General features: G+C 45.6%; 1 protein-coding gene and 1 long non-coding RNA gene across 8 annotated transcripts in view; one reads left to right on the top strand and one right to left on the bottom strand.

Moving 5' to 3' along the window:
* LOC309362176 overlaps positions 1 to 20298 on the top strand; it is a 120239-nt gene extending 99941 nt beyond the window's left edge. For all 6 annotated transcript variants that reach the window (XR_014164834.1, XR_014164835.1, XR_014164836.1 and 3 more), the window contains 2 exons: positions 16817 to 17295; positions 19283 to 20298. This is a non-coding gene — a long non-coding RNA (uncharacterized lncRNA). The remainder of the gene's footprint in view (positions 1 to 16816; positions 17296 to 19282) is intronic.
* The window catches only part of GPR50 (G protein-coupled receptor 50), a gene marked incomplete at its 5' end in the record, with an annotated part of 66986 nt that overhangs the window by 3133 nt on the left and 42170 nt on the right, over positions 1 to 21683 (bottom strand). The gene's annotated exons all lie outside the window — the stretch shown is intronic.

A 21683-nucleotide genomic window follows, 5' to 3' on the forward strand; every position in this document is an offset into this window, starting at 1 on the left:
ACTATCAAAAGGATAGGCAAATCTGTCAATTTTTCCAATCTGGTAGCCAGAAGTAGAGCAGGCACAAGATACTGTTCTGTTGCATAGGCAGAATACAATTCTTCAAGTATTTATCCTAGGCCTGACCAATCCAGAGGCTTCATTCAGCCTCCCAATCAATCACAGAGGCTGTTCCACAATGATGAGGACACAGAGGTCTGAGCCTTTGGCAGAACTCACCAAACAAAGGCCTCAACCTCGGACCTCACAGTTCCCTGTTCCAGGCAGAGGAAACCCCTGACAGCATCTAGTGTAACACTGCAAATGTTTAACCTGCCAGAGGGCAAACGAGAAGCAGAGATCCACAACCACTTGAAGATAATGCTCTTTCTTATTCAAACACTGCAATCTGTCAACGGACACTGAGAAAAGTGAGTCTGGCATGTGGGATTTCCTAGTACATAGCGCTGAAGTGAAACACGAAACGGGCACTGAGGAAGTACTTGTCACTTGAGACGCAACCATTAAATTCATGGGATCACATGCCATCCATCACCATCAGAATGACTGAAGGCAGCAAGGAGCATTCACAAGAAGCTGACATAACGATGAAGGTTTGCTACAGCAGTCCACTTGGCACTGACAACGCTCTCTATAAATTCTGCTCAAATGAGAGTCTGGAATGACCATATGGTTGTGAATGTTCTGCACGACCTGCAATCTCTGTGAAGCAGTAGCAAGATTCCAGGGGTTCCATGCACTCACCCAGGGTTGTGTTTCTGCTGGGAAAATTGAGGCACAGCAAAATCTAATGTCTTTAAGAAATATGGGGTTTATTTTACACATATTTAACACCTGAAGTCTTCCATGGAGGGGGTGCAGAACATTATGCCCCAATAGTGTCTCTTGTTGCCCCTCCCATAACTTCAGCAAGCTTAACTCCAAACCAGCAGTCAGTGACGGTTTCTGGTCTTCTGTAAGAAGCTGGTAATGCCATAGATCTAGAGTACCAGAGTCTGTTAATGAAAGGTTGAAATTAATAAAAAGCCGTCTAAACCACAGAGCCTAGGGCTTACCGATCAGAAGGTTGGCGGTTCAAATCTCTGCAACGGGGTGAGCTCCCGTTGCTCGGTCCCAGCTCCTGCCAACCTAGCAATTCGAAAGCACGTCAAGTGCAAGTAGATAAATAGGTACCACTCTGGCGGGAAGGTAGACGGCATTTCCGTGATCTGCTCTGGTTCGCCAGAAGCGACTTAGTCATGCTGGTCACATGACCCGGAAACTGTCTGCGGACAAACACCGGCTCCCTCGGCCTATTGAGCAAGATGAGTACTGCAACCCCAGAGTAGTACATGACTGGACCTAATGGTCAGGGGTACCTTTAACTTTACCTTTTAGTATTTAGATAATATTTGGCACATGGGGGGGGGGAATGCAAGCTGCAGAACTGTGCCAGACTAGGAATTCCTGGGTTAGCTTATGCAAACCAGCCTGGCCAGGCTAGCTAAGTGCAAAGCCATTGAGAAGCACTGGGCCATTGAAAGGGCATTTGGCAATGCAGAAAGCTACCACACTGAGGAGTGGACAAAACCAGGAGATCTGGGAGGTTGCCAAGGTGACAGGGGTCATGATGTCACAAAACAGGTGTCCTTTTTGAAATCTAAAGATGTTCTGGGTACAAGGAGGAGGAAGTGGGCAGAAGTGGCTCTACCTGGAGAGGCTGAACTGAGAGACCAGGTGCCACGACTGACTGCAACTCTGGAGCCAAGCTTGCTGAAGCTATGAGAGGGACAATGAGAGATATTATTGGGGTATAATGTTCTGCACTCCCTCTACTGAAGGTGCAAATATGTTTAAAATAAACCCCATATTTCTTAAAGGAACTAGCCTCCACTGTGCCTCAGTTTTCCCAATGGAAGCGACAACCCAGGCTGAGTGCACGGAACCCCTGGAATCTTGCTGCTGCTTGGCAGAGACTGCGGGTGACAAGAAACTTTCGTAACAATATGGGAGAAAACCCCATTGACATTTGCTCTGATTCAGCGGTAAATATTGTGTTTCCCTGGGAGAAAGCAACAAGACTGCATGAGCCCTAAGTCAGGTTGCTGGTGGATCTTGCCCACTGCTGGGTACCCCCCCCCCAAGTGGCAGAAGCTCTCTAGAAGCAAGGACTAGAAAATACTTCTGCTGCATAACTTATGGCAGCCTTCTCCAGGAATACCACAATGTGTCTTATGTGCCTCATGATGGACTGATAGGGCAGGCAGACCTGCAGAGGCTGCAGACAATGAAAGGGAATGTAATTTTCTGAACTCTGAAAGTGTTAAAGGTTAGAAATAATGCTGTCACCTGAGTTCTCAGTTACATTTCTCAGCATATGAACTTTTCCTGCTCAGCTGTGTTACAAATCAAGCAGCATTCCCTCCCTCCCCCACCCAAAAAAAGTTATTGCACTTAGAATTTGGAATCAAAGAATTACAGAATTGTAGAGCTGGAAGGGACCCTGAGGTCCATCTAGTTCAACCCCTGCAATGCAGGAATATGCAGCTGCCCCATACAGGGAATGAGTCTTTCTTTCTCTGGTGTCTTCAGTGTTGCACTGGTAACATCTTAATGCCAGGGACACTTGGGAATGTTGTTTTATAGGGCTTCTAAGAGCTTAGTCCAGGCATAGGCAAACTCCAGCCCTCCAGATGTTTGGAACTACAATTCTCATCATCCCTGACACTGGTCCTGTTAGCTAGGGATGATGGGAACTGTAGTCCCAAACATCTGGAGGGCTGGAGTTTGTCTATGCCTGGCTTACTATTTGCAACAGGCATCTTAAGGCTTGCCCACACTTCTGCTTCTCCCGTGCCTAGAAGGCATGGAATCAAGCAGTTTCCCACTTGTCCCAGCCACTTCCTTTGGGAAAACTGCTCTGTAGCACTGAATTGGAGCAAGCATCAATCGGGGGAAATCCAATTGATGCTTCCCTGATTCAGCATTAAGGGACGGGTTTCCTGTTAAATAGTGGGAATGATGGACGAAGGACACAGCTCTGTTAGATTCACAACTCTTTATTACAGCAGTTAGAACTGCTCCTGGAGACAGACAGACTTGCATATGTATATGGCTGCTTTATATAATACTAAGTAACTTGTAACAATAACAACTCCCAACTAGCTAACCAATCAGTGAGCTGCAGTTCTCAGTCCTTCATTTGCATACTGGTGACCCTGAGTGAGAAGTGAAGCTACTCTTATTACATTACATTTCCCCAGGGGAAGTGGCAGGACGAGCAGAAATCTGGATGAGCCCTCACGAGACCACATGCCCCAGGACTCATTGTTCCTGAGCATTCACATTACAACATGCAACATGACATGCAAGGAGCCTTGGAGCATGTAATTCCCAGGGCGCCTGTTGATCAGAGTGAGCACTCGCGTGCTCTGGGAAGATTGCATTTCCCAATGTCTGTGTGCTTGTGGTTCTACTAGAGCAGCACCGAAGGCATTCAGGGGCAGGGGATGTTGTGAGTATTCCTAGTTACCACTGCCAGATGATAACTGGAAGGGAAAGAGAAGGGGGTGGGGCAATGTAAGTTTGGAACTGGCTAAGAAGTTTTTAGAACTGTTTTCCCAGGGGGTTTGCCCAACAGAAGTTAGATTCAGCAGACACACACACACACACACACACAAGAAACTTCAGCTCATCACTGCTATGCAAGTTTAATATACTGAAATTCAGGCAAATAACCCCTTTCCTTGCAGGAGATTTCCATTGGGAACCCACCCTTAGAAACATTTCAGGGCTGGGCCATCTCAACTGGAACAGCTCCCTCTAGGAAAAGTCACATGCATTTGGTGTAAAACCTAAGCTTATCTTGATAGAACACAGCTGCCTCCTGAACTAAAACCAGTATCTTCTCAAATCCCTTGGAACCACAAGTGTGACATCTGTAACTGAAGACATAGGAGGAGGCAGGTTTTCCCACCAGTATCTTTGGGATCTCTAGGGACAAACAAGGCATTGCTAGGCTTGTAGCCATGCCCCCCCCCCACCTCCGCCCAGTGGTGAGCAAGGGTCCCTTTATAGTAAGAAGCAAAGCAGCCCTGAGTGGAACTTCCTTTCCCCTATATTGCCTCGGGCCCCTGATGTGGTTGGCTCCAGAGGCATTTGGGGGAAATGGAGATGGTAGGCAGCTGTAGTTTCAGCCAGCACGTTTCTCTGTGGCATACACATTGCCCTGGTAAAAAGGTTTTTTTAAAAAGGGGGGAGGAGATTGATAGCCAGAATCAGCTCCCAGTGACCTCTCCTATGTTCATGGATCTTGGCACCTGCCTGATCATGTCAGATGCTGGCACCAGGCCCGCAACAGACCCACTTCTCCTAGCCCTTGGTTCTCCCTGGCATGAGCCAGCAGAAGAAAACACTGGTGTGGCATCATTGTGCTGAGACTTTCACATGTCTCTGGCAGCTCCTTGAGTGGGCAGGGAACTCATGCCATGTGTCTTCTTTTACTAGATGTTATGAAGAATACGTGGGGGGGAGATGTGGGGCTGCTGCAATCAAGGGCAGCCACATAACCCTTGTATGGCTGTTACATATCATGTCTTGAACTCGTTACGTATTATATATAAGCAGAGAAATAGTAAAGATGTGTTATGGAAATTATGGGGCAGGGCATATCTTTAAAGTTGTTAACAGTTACAAATATTATGCCTGAATGTATCCTTTCGACTTTACAGGTCAGGGAATATACCTAGCTTTATGAATCATATAAAATCAACACCTTTGCCAAGTTCCTCCATTCCAACACCATTTTGCCCTTGGAAAAAGGACTCTTTTCCCTGCCACCTCCCCAAGCTTGAAGACATGTATACACACCTCCTACCCAGGAAATGCCCGGAGGTGACAATTGCTGGGCTCCTTGTTCTCCAAGGAAAGCCAACTCTCATCACCAGACTTGCCTCAGGCTGCAGACATGCAAAGGAAGTTCTATTGTACTTTGGGTGGTGGGACTTCAGATGTGTTTGCCTCTGCTAATCTTATATCTGGGTCTTGCCCTGACATATCTGCTTATGCTAATCTTGTACCAAGGACTGGTCCGGACATCTTTGCCAAGGTTAAACTAGTGTAACCCCTGTCTACCCCTCCCCTTTTGTGACATGTCAGTGATGTGGCAATAATGTATCAATGATGCTAAACGAACTGTATTCTGTGATATGGTGGGAAACTTTTAAAAGTCATTGCCACCCTATCCTCAGGGTTCAAAATTCCTCTTTGAACCTGTTGCACAATAAACTTTGGTCTACAGCTATTTGCTCTGGTTGGTGGCTGGACTCCTTCCTTTATTCCGCAGGGACCCGTGGGCTCTGCCTGACGAGCTGGGTGACTGAGCAGCCTCGCACCGAGATTTTCCCGTTACAGATGCATTGCCAATATTTGGCAAAAACATAATGTTCAGATGAACCACTGAGGACTAGGATCATGGGAAGCTGCCATATACAGAGTCAGACTATTAGTCCATCCAGCTTATTATTATCTACACTAACTGGAAGCAGCTCTCCAGGGTTTCAGAAGGACATTCCCACCCCTACCTGGCGATACTGGGGGTTGAACCTGAGACCTTCTGCATGCAAAACAAATGCTCTACCTGTTTTCCCCAAATTAAAAAAAAGGTAAAGGGACCCCTGACCATTAGGTCCAGTCATGGCCAACTCGGGTTGCGGCGCTCATCTCGCTTTATTGGCCAAGGGAGCCGGCGTACAGCTTCCGGGTCATGTGGCCAGCATGACTAAGCCACTTCTGGCGAACCAGAGCAGCGCACAGAAACGCCGTTTACCTTCCTGCTGGAGTGGTACCTATTTATCTACTTGCACTTTGACGTGCTTTTGAACAGCTAGGTTGGCAGGAGCAGGGACCGAGCAACAGGAGCTCACCCCATCGCAGGGATTCGAACCGTCGACCTTCTGATCGGCAAGTCCTAGGCTCTGTGGTTTAACCCACAGTGCCACCCACGTTCCTCTTCCCCAAATTAACAACCAATTAAATGAATTAGCAACCCACCTCTAATATTGTCTGCAGTCCAGCTTCTGTCTAGCTTAACCAAGCTATCACCCATCTTTCCTGCTCTACCAAGACGATTTTCCAAACCCCTGCAGAAAGTAGTTAAGTCCTGCTCAGTTTTCAGCTGGATTTGTGACATTATGACATTCCAGCAAAGGAAATTGGAGACAGCTGCATCACCTCAAACACCAGGCTGGACTCAGATGAGTGAGCCAGCACATCTCTGCTACTAATTTCTGGCTATTCTCATGTCAACCAGATTTTTCCAATCTCCAGTTTTGTATTATTTTGACAGCCATAAAATCTGAAAAAGAAATTGTGGTTTTCTAATCAGCTGTCAGTCAAAATAGGCCTTTTTTATTATATGCTGAGCTTTGCCAAAAGGACAGAAGGACCTATTTTATAATAGATTTGCATATTATTTCATTTGCAGAAGTATTCATAACAATTCTGAGGAGTCCTCATAAAAATCGAATTATTTATAGGTTTCCCTTTTCCACTGAACGGAAAGCTACAACCATCCTTTATACAGAACACAGGAAGCGGCCTGATCCTGAGACCATCTAGCTTAGTACTGGCAGCTCCCCACTTGAGCGGAATCAACACACATGCATGGTGGCACAAAATAAATAAATAAATACATTCAAACCCAGAAGTGGTGGGAGAGAGCTGAAAAGTGCTTGTGGTTCATAAGGAGACCCTCCCCAGAGCCTGAAGAGGATCTCAGCGAGCCAGAATTCAAGAAGTAAGGGTTTAAATTCCTTATTTTTAAAAAAAACCTATGGGCTCCAAAATGGCATGTGGGAGCTCTCACAACTGTGGCAGCTGTTGGGCAGGAAGCTGTATTGCTCAGACACATTGTTCCCTGTCCTTTCTGGCCATCTGAAGACAAAGAGCATGGAGAGCAGCTAAAAAAACAGGTGTTTAGAGGCTTTAGATGGTGCTCATTTTACTTATGCATGCAGAGGCCCACAACATAACCCCAATGAAAGCAGGGGGAGTTGCCTGTGCTGTCTAGACACTTCCGGGTTTCTGCTATGTACAGTCATACCTCGGGTTGAAGTTGCTTCAGGTTGAGCGCTTTCGGGTTGCGCTCCGCAGCGACCCGGAAGTAACGGAGCGCTTTACTTCCGGGTTTCGCCACTCGCACATGTGCAGATGGTCAAAATGACATCATGCACATGTGCAGCAGCAGCAAATCGTGACCCACGCAGACGCGCAGATGCAGGTTGCGTTCGCTTCTGCATGCAAACGGGGCTCCGGAACGGATCCAGTTCGTATCCAGAGGTACCACGTATTAAGATTAGCTGCAGTTCTCACTCAGGGCCACCAGTATGCAAATGAAGGATTGAGAACTGTCGCTCACTGATTGGTTAGCTAGTTGGGAGTTGTTACTGTTACAAGTTACTTAAAGCAGCCAGCTAGGCTGCAGTCAGTCTGACTCCATGAGCAGTTCTAACTGCTGTAATAAAGAGCTGTGAATTCAACAGAGTTGTGTCCTTCCTCCATCTTTACCACTATTTAACAGTTTCAGAAAGGGGTGTCTTCCAATCCTACGTGGATTGAAAGAAGAGGTCTTTTGCCTGCAAAGAAGATAATCCACCACAGTTACACCCCATCTGTGCATCCCATCTCATCTCTATTACAATTATTTGTAATAACCATTTTATCTTCAGAACAACTCAGTAAATTAGATCTGTAAAAATCAGGGATGGATATGCTAACAGATCCATGAATCAGTCAACCCAAGTCCTCTTTAAATTTATACAGAATAATAAGAATACATAAGAATAAATATTGTCAGCTCACATTAACAATAAGAATAATCCATCAGCCATCACTGATATATATTAATATACACCATCCATCTGCTCTGTTAATAATAATAATATTTTTTTTCATTGAAAAATTGCTTCCCATGAAGCATTCCAAAGCAATTTACATCTACAAAGATTACATACATAAAAGCAGTTAAAACAATTAAGAGTGGGAAACAGTGGGACGCAATTCCAAATTAATACATGCCTCTAAAGCTGCCTAAACCACTAACAACATCTGTGGTGGAGCATAAACCACCAAAGTGGCTCATTTTGCATAGAAATCCATTCCTAATCCATCCGTCCAAAACATTTAAGCACCTTTTTGTGTATGTTTGTATTTAAAAGGACTTTTCCCCACTTGGGAATAACTGGGAGGCCAAGGCAACGCTACTTAGGATGGCAGGAACCCAACACAAACAAAATGAAGCCATTTTGCTCTGTTGAGTCCAAGAATTATGCAAACCAGACAGTGGTCTTTAATTTTAGCACAAAGCCATCCCAGAGTAGCACTGGGATGCATGTTCCACGTGCTTCTCATTCCCTTTTAGATCAGTTCTGGGATCAAGGGAGGCATAAGTATTGGGTAATGCTGAGCACCTGGAAAATATGCCTTATTAAGCATTAATGGAAGTTAACCCATTGCCCGTGGTGGCTGGTGCCCGTTTGGGGCCAGTGGGGCTGGATGCAGGGAGTACGCAGAGTAGGCAGAGCCAGAACAGACAGCAGGCAGATCCAGATACTTACAACAGAGAGAGGCTGTTCTGGTTTTGCTCCCATCTTCCTCTTGTCTGAGTTCAGCAAGGGCAACACTGAGACTAAAGAAGAAGTAGCAAATGCTATCACCCCTGAACTGGTTGTAAGTCAGGAGGAAGAGAGGTGGAGGCTGACTGAGTTTGTTGGGGGCAGTGCCTCATTTGCCCAAATGGACCAAGCCTCCACTGCGTATGGAGAAGCTCTTTAAGTTTAAAAGTCCTTTATGATTGCAGTGCAGAAGGATGTCAAAGACACCAGTCCGTCATCAGTGATGCTGGGGGCTGATGGAGAAGTTTCACAGACATGAACAGAAACATTAGAAAAGCAGGTGAAACTGGGAAGAAGTAGTGATGGACAGCTCTCTATTTACCTCCTCATCCAAGAGGTTTTGGTGACAAGATGAATCACCGGTGCTTCTCTTACTGCTTGCTGTCAGGTCCAACTCCAATGCAGTTAAGAATAGAGCTGGCTAAAATTTGGAAAACCAAACATTCCATCCAAATTGGCTTGGGGAGCATGGTGTAAGAATCAGTGGGAGCAACCCCACCCTTTGCTAATTCCAGAGGTTGTGGGAAATGTTTTTTTGGGGGGGGGCTTACTGGAGCTCTTCAAAGCTCCATCAAGGTAGCAGCTGCTATCTTAATGCCCCAGAATGCCCTATTTTGACAAGGAACTTGCAGGGCTGAGGGGCAGATGATGGCTACCACAAAAAAGAGATGGCAGCCCCCGGGGGTATCACCTGAGCCACTCTGGCCTGCACAGCCTGCAGTTCTCTTCTTTGGTGCTGTATTCAGACTGGCTGCAGTTCTCACTCTGGGCCACCAGTATGCAAATGAAGGATTGAGAGTTGTTTTCACCGATTGGGTAGTTCATTGGAAATCGTTACTGTTACAAGTTATTGAGCATTATATAAGGCAGTCAGCTTCGCTGTTGTTCAGAGACATAGAGCAGTGCTAACGGCTCTAATAAAGGGCTGTGTCTGTCACCCATCTTTCCGACTATACAACAGGTACAAAGGTTAAATTCCAAGTTTACAAGTGGAGCACTGCCTCGCCAACCTCAGTCTGTGCTTAGCAAACCCCATCTGCCTGTTTCTTCCTTAAAACAACCCCAAGGGAGAGAGGAGGGGAGGCTGCTCCAGCCAGAGGTGCAGAATGGGGTCTGTTTCTAACCAGCAGTTTGCAGGTGGCTGCGCCCCAGCCAGATGAGGAGAGCCAGCCACTCCTGCATGGCGCCGGGATCTGTAAGTGGTTCAACGTGCGGATTGGGGGAGGCTGCCTCAGGTTAACGTGCCTTGTGTCAATGAGGCCAAATGCATTGGTTTATATAGTTGCCAGAAGAAAAGGGATGCTTCCCTAGAGTGTGTCCAAAGATTTAAATGCTACCCCTTCTAGTTTTGTATCCATCTTAAAAATAAAATAAAATACAGTAGCATTGTTTTCCCCCTATTCCCTTCTTAGATATTTAGTATGTGTAAATATCTTATGTAAATCTTTCTGGCTTATTTCCAGTTTTCTTTTTTGATGATTGTTCACAAACTTGAGTGCCAAGTCTGCATTCAGGGTCACTGTGGAATAGGGAGCACTGAATATATTGGGGGTGGGAGGGGTGGGGGGATGATGACAACTTATTGCGTGGCTACGTTATTGTGTACTAGGAGACAAAACGAATGTAACTCCCATGTTTACTGCTAGCGACCAAAGCTTGTTTTGTGTCAAACTCTTTGACTTTTTATGAAGCAGGTGGGTGGGTGGGTGGGTGGGAGAGGGTGACTGTGTGGGGTTCTTTTCAGAGGTGGGAGGGTCATGTCTGAGCTGCAGGACTGTGTTCAAGCAAGCAGCTATCTTGCTGATTATGTCTGGTGGCGACGTCAAAAACCCCCATGACTGCATTCCCCTCCCCTTTGCTATTTTCATTTTTGTACCAGTTTTGGAAAAACGGTGGAAACAAATAAAGAATATGGATCATTTTTTAAAAAAACAACCACCACAATGGGCAGCCCTTTACTGTCAGTTTCCTCCTCCTCCTTAGTAGAACACAGCAGGGGACAAAACTAGAATGAGCCTATTCCACCTGCCATTGGTCCACTTACCATGGGACTCCCTGTCTTCTGGCCCTTCAAGTCCCAATACAGCCACGGTCTCACACATCACTTGGGATTCCACTCTGAGGAGCTGCTTGCATATTTGACCCTTGGCACCTGCACAGCATGCTAGTGCAAGACCTCATTCCCTGACAACTCCCTTACAGATGGCAGAAGGTCATTCAGCAAATGCAAACCCCCAACATTCCTGTCTTAAAGGTAAAGGGACCCCTGACCATTAGGTCCAGTCGTGACTGACTCTGGGGTTGCGGTGCTCATCTTGTTTTATTGGCCGAGGGAGCCAGCGTACAGCTTCCGGGTCATGTGGCCAGCATGACTAAGCTGCTTCTGGCAAACCAGAGCATCACACAGAAACGCCGTTTACCTTCCCGCCAGAGTGGTACCTATTTATCTGCTTGCATTTTTGACGTGCTTTCAAACTGCTAGGTTGGCAGGAGCAGGGACTGAGCAACGGGAGCTCGCCCCATCACAGGGATTCGAATCGCTGACCTTCTGATCAGCAAGTCCTAGGCTCTGTGGTTTAACCCACAGCGTCCCACATTCCTGCCTTAGCTACCAGAAAGTGGTAGGTGATGGCTTATTAGGGCAGAAGGCAATGGCAGCTTTTCCCACCCAAGCCATTACTAGTGGTCAATGCCTTCTGGAGCATTTGCTTACGCACACCCCCCCCCCAATCTATCTCAATGGCTGGGAATGAGAAGCTTTTGGTTCATTAGGTAGGAAAGAAGAAGTTTCCGCAAGTGAGAGATGGGTTAAGTATTCAGGGGCCTTGTGCTGCCTTTCTGATATCTGTTTCTCATATTACAGTAAGTGTCAAGAGCCATGCCAGTAACACACACACATAGCTGGACTGCTGCTGCTGCTGCACATGTGCTTTGCACATGAAAGATCTACACAGCCTAATTTCAGATGTCTTGGTTCATGTGTCACAAGGAACAGCAGTGGGTGTGAATGTTGTTTAGTCGTTTAGTTGTGTCCGACTCTTCGTGACCCCATGGACCAGAGCACGCCAGGCACTTCTGTCCTCCACTGCCTCCCACAGTTTGGCCAAAGTCATGCTGGTAGCTTCAAGAACACTGTCCAACCATCTCGTCCTCTGTCGTCCCCTTCTCCTTGTGCCCTCCATCTTTCCCAACATCAGGGTCTTTTCCAGGGAGTCTTCTCTTCTCATGAGGTGGCCAAAGTATTGGAGCCTCAGCTTCAGGATCTGTCCTTCCAGTGAGAACTCAGGGCTGTGAATGTGGACAATAACAAAGTGGTGGCTGCCAGGGCTCAACGGAAAGTGTTATGCTCCCGAAAAGCTGGTGGGGGTTCCTCTCCTTCTCCACAGAAAGTTGGAAAGTAATTATGCTGGTGGCAATCCAGTGCGTGTGTGAGGCCAGCACCGCCATAGCAAAAAGGAATGGGGGAGTTCTTCACACAGTCCCCAAAGCATTTGGAGAAGGAGACCAAGGTCCTTGAGGAGCCAGGATGCAGTGGGATAGGGAAGCGCAGAAGAAAAGCTTGTCCCTTGTCTCCTCATCCTGCTGAAGACAAATCGTCTTCTGAAGGTGATCAGGTGCCTTGCCCAGGCATAGGCAAACTCGCCCTCCAGATGTTTTGGGACTACAACTCCCATGATCCCTAGCTAACCAGACCGGTGGTCAGGGATGATGGGAATTGTAGTCCCAAAACATCTGGAGGGCTGAGCTTGCCTATGCCTGGCCTTGACTCTTCTTCTGACAGATCTTGCCATGCTCACTGTCTGTTCCTCACCAAGTGGTATTCAGATGCATTCATTAGCCGCAATCTTGCTCCTCTTCCATGCATTCAGTCAACCTTTGGGAAGATGGTTTGAAAAGATGTACTGGTGTTTTGCAAACAAGTGAATATCATTCTGTACACTTTTGCATTTGTGAGTTTGCACCGCATTTGTGAGTCATCTACAACTGATCTTGCTTATTTTTGTTGTGTGAGAGTTTTTTTAAAGCAGGCTTTAGGGGTTTTTGCTATTTATATATTGATTCTAAATTGCTTGTATGTAATTGATTTAATTACGCGCTACTTTGATAGCACAGCACTGAAAAACAATATATGCATTCTGTAAGCATATTAGTACTGTAGTTACAAGTGAATTAAGTGCAGGCACAGGGTGGGCAGAGGAGTCGATAAAGATTTTCTCGTGCCAGTGACTTTGTTAGACTTACTTGCAAGGGCAGGGCAGACAGAATTCTCCACATTTGCAGCACGGGATAAAACAGTCTGTAACAGACCAAGTTATGAGACCAGATTAGCAAGAGCTTCTCTCTACAGTATCTCATTCTGCAAGTGGGAAAGCCCAGTCTAACTCACTTTACCTCCAGCTTGTTTCCAAGCTCACATGAGAAGCTGAGCTTGGGAACATGCCTTCAGGAACTGAGAATGGAATCCTTTTTAGGGATCAGCCAGTCAGTCATGCGGAGTAAGCCCCCGGCTTTGATTCTGGTTTCCCTTTCTGAGTAACTCAATCTTCCGCCAAGGATCATATTGTCCAGTGAAGAAGAGAAGCAAAATTTGCTGGGAAAGCTGTATCCTTCCTTTGCTCTTAAGCGTCCTCTTTTTCTTTTCTTTTTTGAAGTGGCAACAACCATTAAATAAGAAAACTGCCCACCCCCTACTTTCCCTGCACATAAACAGTCCACCCAGAATCTTAGGCTGCCTGTTAAGCCTTTTCTGCCAGTCATGGATTAATGTTCCTTGGAAAAGAAGGGTTCTCATGTGCTTGGAGCTGCGTTTTGAAGCAAGGAAAGCTGGACTGAATCAAGGAATGTCACTGTTGCATGCACTCCAATCTCCAAGCAGTGAGATACTTTTGAGGTGCCTGCACAGATCTGAGGTTGGGCTTCCTTGGAATGCAGGTTACTGGAGACTACTGTGTCATTGGCAATACAGTGGTACCTCAGGTTACATACGCTTCAGGTTACAGACTCCTCTAACCCAGAACTAGTGCTTCAGGTTAAGAACTTTGCTTCAGGATGAGAACAGAAATCGTGCTGTGGCAGTGCGGCGGCAGCAGGAGGCCCCATTAGCTAAAGTGGTGCTTCAGGTTAAGTACAGATTCAGGTTAAGAACGGACCTCCAGAATGAATTAAGTTCTTAACCTGAGGTACCACTGTATATGGTTTTACTTACACACATATGCAGACTGAGTGTATGATGGCTCATGGCATTAACAATCCAGCAGACGCTGCTTCTCTACTGGGTGTCCAGGGTTCGCCAAAGTTATAGCTTTGGTTTCAGCACAGAAAGCAGGTCAAGCCTCTCTGGGCTCCTTCAGACGCCATTTGCACTGTGCACTCATCTTCAGACATGTGAAGGCTGGCAACATCAACCCCGCTGTGTGGGAATCCCTTGCAAGACAACCACAGTGCCTGAAGACAAGGCAGGTTGTGTATCCACAACAGTGACCAGAGGAGAAATGACTGCTGGGAGGAACGCAGAGAGGAGAAATGCCGTGGTGCATCTGCAGCAACACAGCCACACACCTTCATCTGCCCCAGCTGCAACAAAACATGTCTCTCCCGTATTGGTCTCCACAGGCATAACAGGCACTGTAACCTTCCAACAGTTTGACTTCACCCCCGAAGACACACTCTTCCATTGCCTCCCAAGACAGACAGATGCCAACATCTTGACTTATGCTCATGATGGTATAAAGGTGATTACATGCAATCTGGTTTTGATGCCATTTGCACCTGCAAAAGGTTTGGGCCAGACATACTGCTTTGCTTCCAACTGGTGCACGTCCTCTTGCTGAACTCCTGCAAGAGTTTACACCAGACTGATCCTTGGCCTGTTACTCTCCTACACCTTACAGGATTGCATCGCCTCTTGCCATGGAAGGTGGCGGAGAGGCCTTTCTCCTTTCTTCTGGAAGCATCTCAAGCAAGTAGTCTCTATGACAACACAGTTTTTCTCGGTCAACTCTTTTTAGTCCCTCAAAGAGGTACATGATAGGCTTGGCTACATCCATTAACTTAACAAAGGCTGCATTTACACAACATTTTTTTTTCTAGACTCAGAGGGGATCAAGTGCTTGTTTTTTCCATGTAATCCACATATAACCAAGATCTATTGCATACTTTTTTGCCCCTGAAAAGTGCTTCTTGAGAAATTGGCTTCATGCCTAAAATAAAAGCTCGCTGCATATTGATTCTCCTTTACCCTACAGCAGAGGTTTTCAAACCTTTTGAGTCTACGGCTCCCTACATTCTTTCTGCACTCAATGTGAGGAGGCACTCCTGTGGGGCTCAGGAGCCCAGTGATGTCACCCCTTGCCTGCAGAGCTGGCAGCCTCTCTCCCTTATTCAAACACCCTCCCTTGTGGAAGGTTCCCTCAGACTCCTCTCCTCTGCCCTCTCCTTGGGAGTCCTCCGGGCAGCTGCTGCCGCTGCCCCTGGTCACTGAGCTGCCCCTCCCTGCCCCAAAGAGAGGTGCCTCCTCACACTGCCCCACAGGGGCTTGGGAAGAAAATGCCCCCAGCCTTAGTGGCCCAACAGAGACTGGCCAGAGGTGAACGTGAGGCCAGCACCTTACCTTGGGAGGCAGCAGAGGGCACTGCCAAGGCAGACTGGCTCCCCTTCAGCACCAGGCACTCAGCTCCCAGGCAGGCCTTGCACACAGCAAGCACATGAAAGGCCAGCACAGTGCCTGCCTGCCTGGCCTCCCACTTGTCTGTCCATTTTCAACAGCAAGGGCTGTAGGACTAGCTGGCTGGGCTCCCTCCTCTGCTTGCTTGCTTACTCATCTCCTGGCAACCAGCACCCCCTGGCCAGTCCCAGAGGCATCATTCGCCTGGGCAGCTTATAGCCAGTGCTGCTGCAACAAATAGCTGTGCAAGGCTTGACTCCGGGTGTATACCAAGATTACAGTCATGACTTCCTTCTTCATTCACCTGGGCTGTATGTAGGGAGGAAAAGACATGGATAACCTAATCATTGGAGACTGAGTACTTGCTTTTTTCTATGTAGTCCACACACTAGGTTTACTGCATATTTCTTGCCCCTGAAAAGTGCTTCAAGAGATACTAGTTGCATTACAAAAATAAATGTGCACTGCCAATTAATTCTGCATTGCCTTGTACTCAGGGTATTTCCCCTCAGCCAGAGCTCATCAATCAGAGCTCAGCAACGGCACCTGTCAGGTGGGCACTATTGCCATTCTAAGAGAAGAAGGGAGAAGTTTACGGTGAGCTCTGGCACCTCTTTTTCTAGAAAAGTAGCACTGGCTGTACCTGTTTGAAAACACATGTGTACCTACACCTGCCCAATGATGTGGGAGGGCATACCTCAAGACTGCAATTACCACTTCTTTCTTCATTCACCTGGGCAGGGAGCGAAAGGTATGGGAAACGTAATCAAAGACGTATCAAGTAACCACCCACAACCTTGTGGATGAACAATTCTGGATTGAAGAAAAACTACATTTTGGTGCTTCATACATTTTGGTGTATGAAGCCCAAGAGACGGGTTTGACCACTTCAACAGTTCCTTCAACATTATACAGGTATAAAACTACAGAGGGGACCCAAAGGTAATATCTAGAGCAACCAACCCCTCACTCCATCCTATAATATAATGATATATTGCTTTTGATGCGAACTCTCTTCAAAAGAATCAATAGCCAACAAGGCATATGAAGCTGGAGGAAGAGACAAACAAGCAACAAGCTTCAGCACAAAAAATTGTGCCCAACTTTTTCTCTGGAATAAGAAGATGGTGAGATAAAGCCAACAAGCTCAAATAAAGCTGGCAAGGATGAAGGTGCTTCTAAAGACACCTGTGCTAACAAGGACTCCTAAGTCTGCTAATTCCATACCTTCGCTCAATTTTCTTTGCTCAGCCAAAGCTGTGTGCTATAAAGAATGGAAGAGTGTTTTCTGCTGCTTCTCTGCAAGGGCCACAGATCTACTTTTGCCTGTGTTGGAGGTGTAGAAGGCAGGTGATTCTGATGCTATCTCTGCACCAGGTGCAACTCCATCATTTCATTATTCCTCTTGCAGAGATGCTGCAGAGCTGAGGGTGCTTCTTGCACCTCTTTCCCCAACCCAAAATGGTCTAGAAACAGAATCCCTGTGTCTTTTCCCCTGCAGAGTGAAAAGCAACCTGGAGATGGTGACTTTGAACAGAAGATAAGCAGGGAAGGAGGCTATGCAGCTCTCGGCAGTCCATTGAAACAAGGAGCTTCACACAACTGCTTTTCAAGTGAAAACCAAACAAAAAAGCATCCCTCCAGGTTTGCCAGGTTCCGGTTTTCAGAATAGACTGCCTAATTTGAACTGACTATCTATTACCAGATACAGGAAAGTGGGTCCCCACCCCCTCTGCAGGCTTCAATGCATTTCCCTCAAAAAGTTTACAGGGCATATATATACCAAAAACTCCTGCAAACAACACTGTCCTTGTAATAACAGAGAGATGGACTCAGCACCACTTTTTAAAAAACTGATTTTCTTTTTATCCTGGGGTGATGAGAGAGGCAGAGAAACTGTGATAATACTCCATTACACAGACCATCCCAAGCTCGTAGAGTCTCTGATCGTTTTATTGGAGAGCTCTGGTTTTTTAACAGGTAAGTTGCAAAAATTATCACTGTTTCCATTAATCTATTATTGCTTTCTGAGGTTTCCCCCCCACACACACCTTTTCTCTGTATTTCTCTGTATTTTCTCTGTATTTTACATCCTATAACTTTTTATTTCTAGTCAGTGGGCTATAAATTATTAACATTTAGTTTGAGGTTCAGAGGGGCAGGGCTGTAAGCAGAGAGAGTGTTTCTAAATCTCCCGTGTGTCTTTTAGTTTGGTTCTCATCTGTCAGAAGTTTGGGAAATATTTGTCCAAAACTGGGTGTAGAACTCTTAAAAAAGGAAAAAAGGGGTAGGGGTGGGGAAGGATATTTTAAAACTCATTTTAACCATGGTAATGGCAACACCGTTGCCTGTCCCAAAAGCCTAACTACTTTCCAGTCCTAGGAGAAAACATTTCTCAGAACACAAAGTCTTCATTATAACAGATGAGCATGCATTGGCTGCCAGCACGAGACAATCCAATTAAGAGTTCTTTACTTTGCAGCGTCACTTGGAAAGTTAACATGCATAAGTGTAATTCTGGGGGGCTGCCTGGCGCACCAGATTATAGCATTTCATCTTATTTAATGATACTCAGAATTCAGCTAGGCAGACTCCTTCAACACATCCATTAAGTTTTGATGGACTGAGTCCTATGGTTTCATAAATGGCAACAGGCCCACACTCTCACTTAAGCAAGCTTGGTTTAATGTTTTTTTAAAATAAATAAATAAATAAGAAAACCACTTTCTTACAAAATGTATAACCCACCTGGAAGGAATAGCAGTAACTCTCAGTCATTGCCATTGCCAGACTGTTAACAGCTGCCAGCAAACAAACAACACTGCATGCAAACGGCACAGTGTTTACGAAGCCATCTAAATTGGTGTGGGGAACCAGATCCAGTCACCAGGCAAGATCCTTATCTCCACCACCCCACAGGTGGGTGGAGCTTATTGATCATTGGGTCTTGTGTGGCTGTGGCTGGTAGGGCAGAAAAAAGGGAGCCCAAACAGTAGCTGGAGCCAAACCCAACAAGAGGCAGAGCCAACTAATGCAAGTTTTGCACCATTCTCCTCCCTACTGAGTTCTGCAAGGGACAACAATGAGACTAGAGAGGAGGAAACTGACAGAGTTTCCCCCAAAAAGGGGAAACTACTTTGGGAACTGTGGTTCAGTGAGGGGAATAGGGAGTCTCCAAACAATGCTCAGCATCTTCAACCAGCTACAGTTCCCAGGGTTCTTTGGGAGATGCCATGCCTGTTTAAAGTGGTATGATACTGCTTTAAATGTGTGGTGCAGATGCGATCTAAATTATTCAAGGAAAGAGACCTCAGGCAATTTACTCAGTTTACATAACATATAAATTGGTGGCTATAGAATGTCTACATTCATTTAAACTGCCTGGATGTAAAATGTGCCCCCCCTTTCTTTAGCACTGTTTAGATTTCTGCAAGTGCACCCAGTGTAACTTGGTAGAGCAAGTTCTGAAACTGATTGCAGTTCAAAAATGTGACACCTTGTTAAAAACACACAGATGTACACGCACACACTTTTCCTCATGCCAAGTCAACTACAGAATTCATAAAATACCAGGTGGCACCAAGTAAGCTTTTCTCACAATAAATCTGTTAGTATTTAAGGTGCCACAAGACTTCACTGCAGGGTTTTTTTTCCAAAGCTCACACACAACCAAAACCTTACTGGACCTAACTTTTAATAACTGTTCTCTTACATTCCCTTCTCTTTATGGGATTTGCTCTCAGTTCACAGAGGGACACAGTCATCTGGCTGACATCACTGCCAGTCCAATAAAGTGAAGATATACAACCCACAACAGCAAGAAATATCCCTCTTGATGTTGTTGCTTACATATTTCTGCCCTTCAAATTTGGATCTTGCCCTTCCATCAACACTGCAATGCTTTCAGCAATTATTACTTAGACATTGTTTTGTTTCTTGAAGTGTTTTGTTTTTTATATATGCTTAGGAAAAGCACCAGCGCATTCATCCAAGCAAGATGCCGCAGCAGTTGAAAGCAGCAAGCCAAGGATCTCTTTGGAACTGGCAACCAAGAAGCTAAAGGCAATGGAACAAACTGTTTTCATTGACACTCAGCCAATGACTTAAACGGAGACACCCCCTCCAAAAAAAGAACAGATACCCACCGGACACTGAAAAGCAAGGCGTGAGTCCCAGAGGGCACAGCTTGCCAACATGCTATCATCAACCTGTGTCTTTTGGCTCTGCTAGAATATAGCCTTTATTAGGACTGCTGCTGAACACTGCCCAAAACATTGATTTGCCAGTAATTAGTTCATCCAGATAATGCAGAACAGGGAACTTGTGGCTCTCCAGATATTGTTGAAGTACAACTCCCGTTGTTAGAGGAAAGGGGTGTAGTGGAATGTTGGATCAGGGAGATACACACATAAACCCCTCCTTAGCCACAAAGCTAAGGATGGTGTGACTTTGGGCTTGTCGCTCTCTCTTTCTCCGTCATAACCTAACTCACAGGGTGTAAGGATAGAATTAGCAGAGGGAACATGGTTAAAGGCTGCAGCCCATGCTTATTATCTGTATCTTTTGATGGTAACGTAGAAGCACCTTCTAAAGACTTGATTAGGTTTATGCTTGTGGCAACAAATTAAATGATGGTGCAGCAATGGGGAAATGCTTCCAGTTCCAAATATCTAGAACTGGTGCACCACACTTCAGGATTTAGCAATAAAGGAGAAACTGACATGTCACATTAGAAACCCAAAGGAAACAGATTCATTTTGAAAACCTTGGTATTACTACTTCTGTCATTAATGGGGAAGAGAGTGAGACACAATTCCCAGTCACGTATATACAGATTTAGGACTCAAAAAATTCAAATGTGTAACTGCAGTCTGGAGTCAGGAGATGCTACTTTTAAGGACGGTCCCCCAAGATGACCTAAATGTCAGAGAATGCAAACTATATATGTGTGTGTGGGTATGTCCTCACCAGCAGCTGGGATGTTATCCTGCACTGTTCTATATGGCTTTACATTTTAGGTGTGTTTTATGCTGGGTGTGTTATCTTCAAGTATTATTTATCTCTCAGAATAGTATTTATTTTATTTTTATTTTATTGAGGAGTAGAGACATGAATAACCTGAACTCATGGGAGGAATCACAAAATTATGAATGTAATAAATAAGTGTGCAAAGTCCAGGTGAGGCTGAGGTCCATGGAAGTGAACAGCAGTCACAGGGGGGCAGGTTGGGCTTCAAATGGCCACAACGTATATGACTACTCTAACTACCGGTTGCTTGCAATGAGTGACCAAGCCTGAAGCAGCAGCTTATATTGAAGGGGAAACTATGGGGAAACTTTCTACATGTAGATCTCCAAACCATAATTTGTGTTCCAAGTAAAGCATGGTTTATGCAGTCTCTCTCTTCACTGACTTCCCTATGAATCTCAGTAACCTGGAGCAGCTGGAAGAGCATCTCAAACCATGGTTTTGTTGGTTCAGCTTAATGCCAAACTAGTTAGCTGACGCTGTGATTTGCAGACAAGCCTCAAACAAACCATGGTTTCAGGTCCTGATTTGGTGGGCTCTTAACAAACCATGGTTTGTCAGATGCTAGCATTCAAGAAGATACCATGGCAAATTATTGTTTGGCATTAAGTCTGAACTGGATTCTGTATTTGACAAAAAGGCAGCACGGCTGTAAACCCTGAAGTTTGAAGAAGCAGCTGTTGCCTACTACACATTTATCCAATATGCTACCTTGTAAACTTTCAGCTCATTGCAGATTTTGTCCCCGCCCACTCAGCCTGCAAGTTGATTCAAACAAATTGATTTATTCATGGGTCAAGCCACCGTTCTGTCTGTTAAAGTATTCCCCATAAATTCTCTTGGTTTATTGTACTGCTAGGTCATCACTATAAAAGAGCTCATCTCATTTTAGACAGAAGCTTTCGAAACCATGTATTATTCAGAATTAATAAGCTCATTATGCCACTCTCAGTCCATGTGATCACTGGCTAGAAAATTTTTTGGAAGAATGATGGTGCTATTGCAATAGATGGGGATCGTTTTACAAGGAAGCATTTCCGTTTCAAAACGACAACCAGGCAGACAGGATGCATGTGTCCCAGATTCTACGCACGCTCAAGCATCAACACTTTTTGCATTTAGTAAAACCTAAGCAAAGGACATGATTCTGTTTCCACACACCCCATTTAACACCCAAAATCCTATGAAGTGGGTTCAGCTGAGGGACAGTGACTGGTTCCTCAATCCTAGACTAACCACTCTGTCGCACTGGGCCTCGTATTGACATGTCCTGACACATTCACAAGACCAGCCACCAGGCCAGAAATGCCAGCACAGAATTTAACACATGGTAACGTGTC

The sequence above is a fragment of the Podarcis melisellensis genome, assembly GCF_964234715.1.
Source record: "Podarcis melisellensis genome assembly, chromosome: Z".
In the NCBI taxonomy this organism is placed as follows: Eukaryota; Metazoa; Chordata; class Lepidosauria; order Squamata; family Lacertidae; genus Podarcis; species Podarcis melisellensis.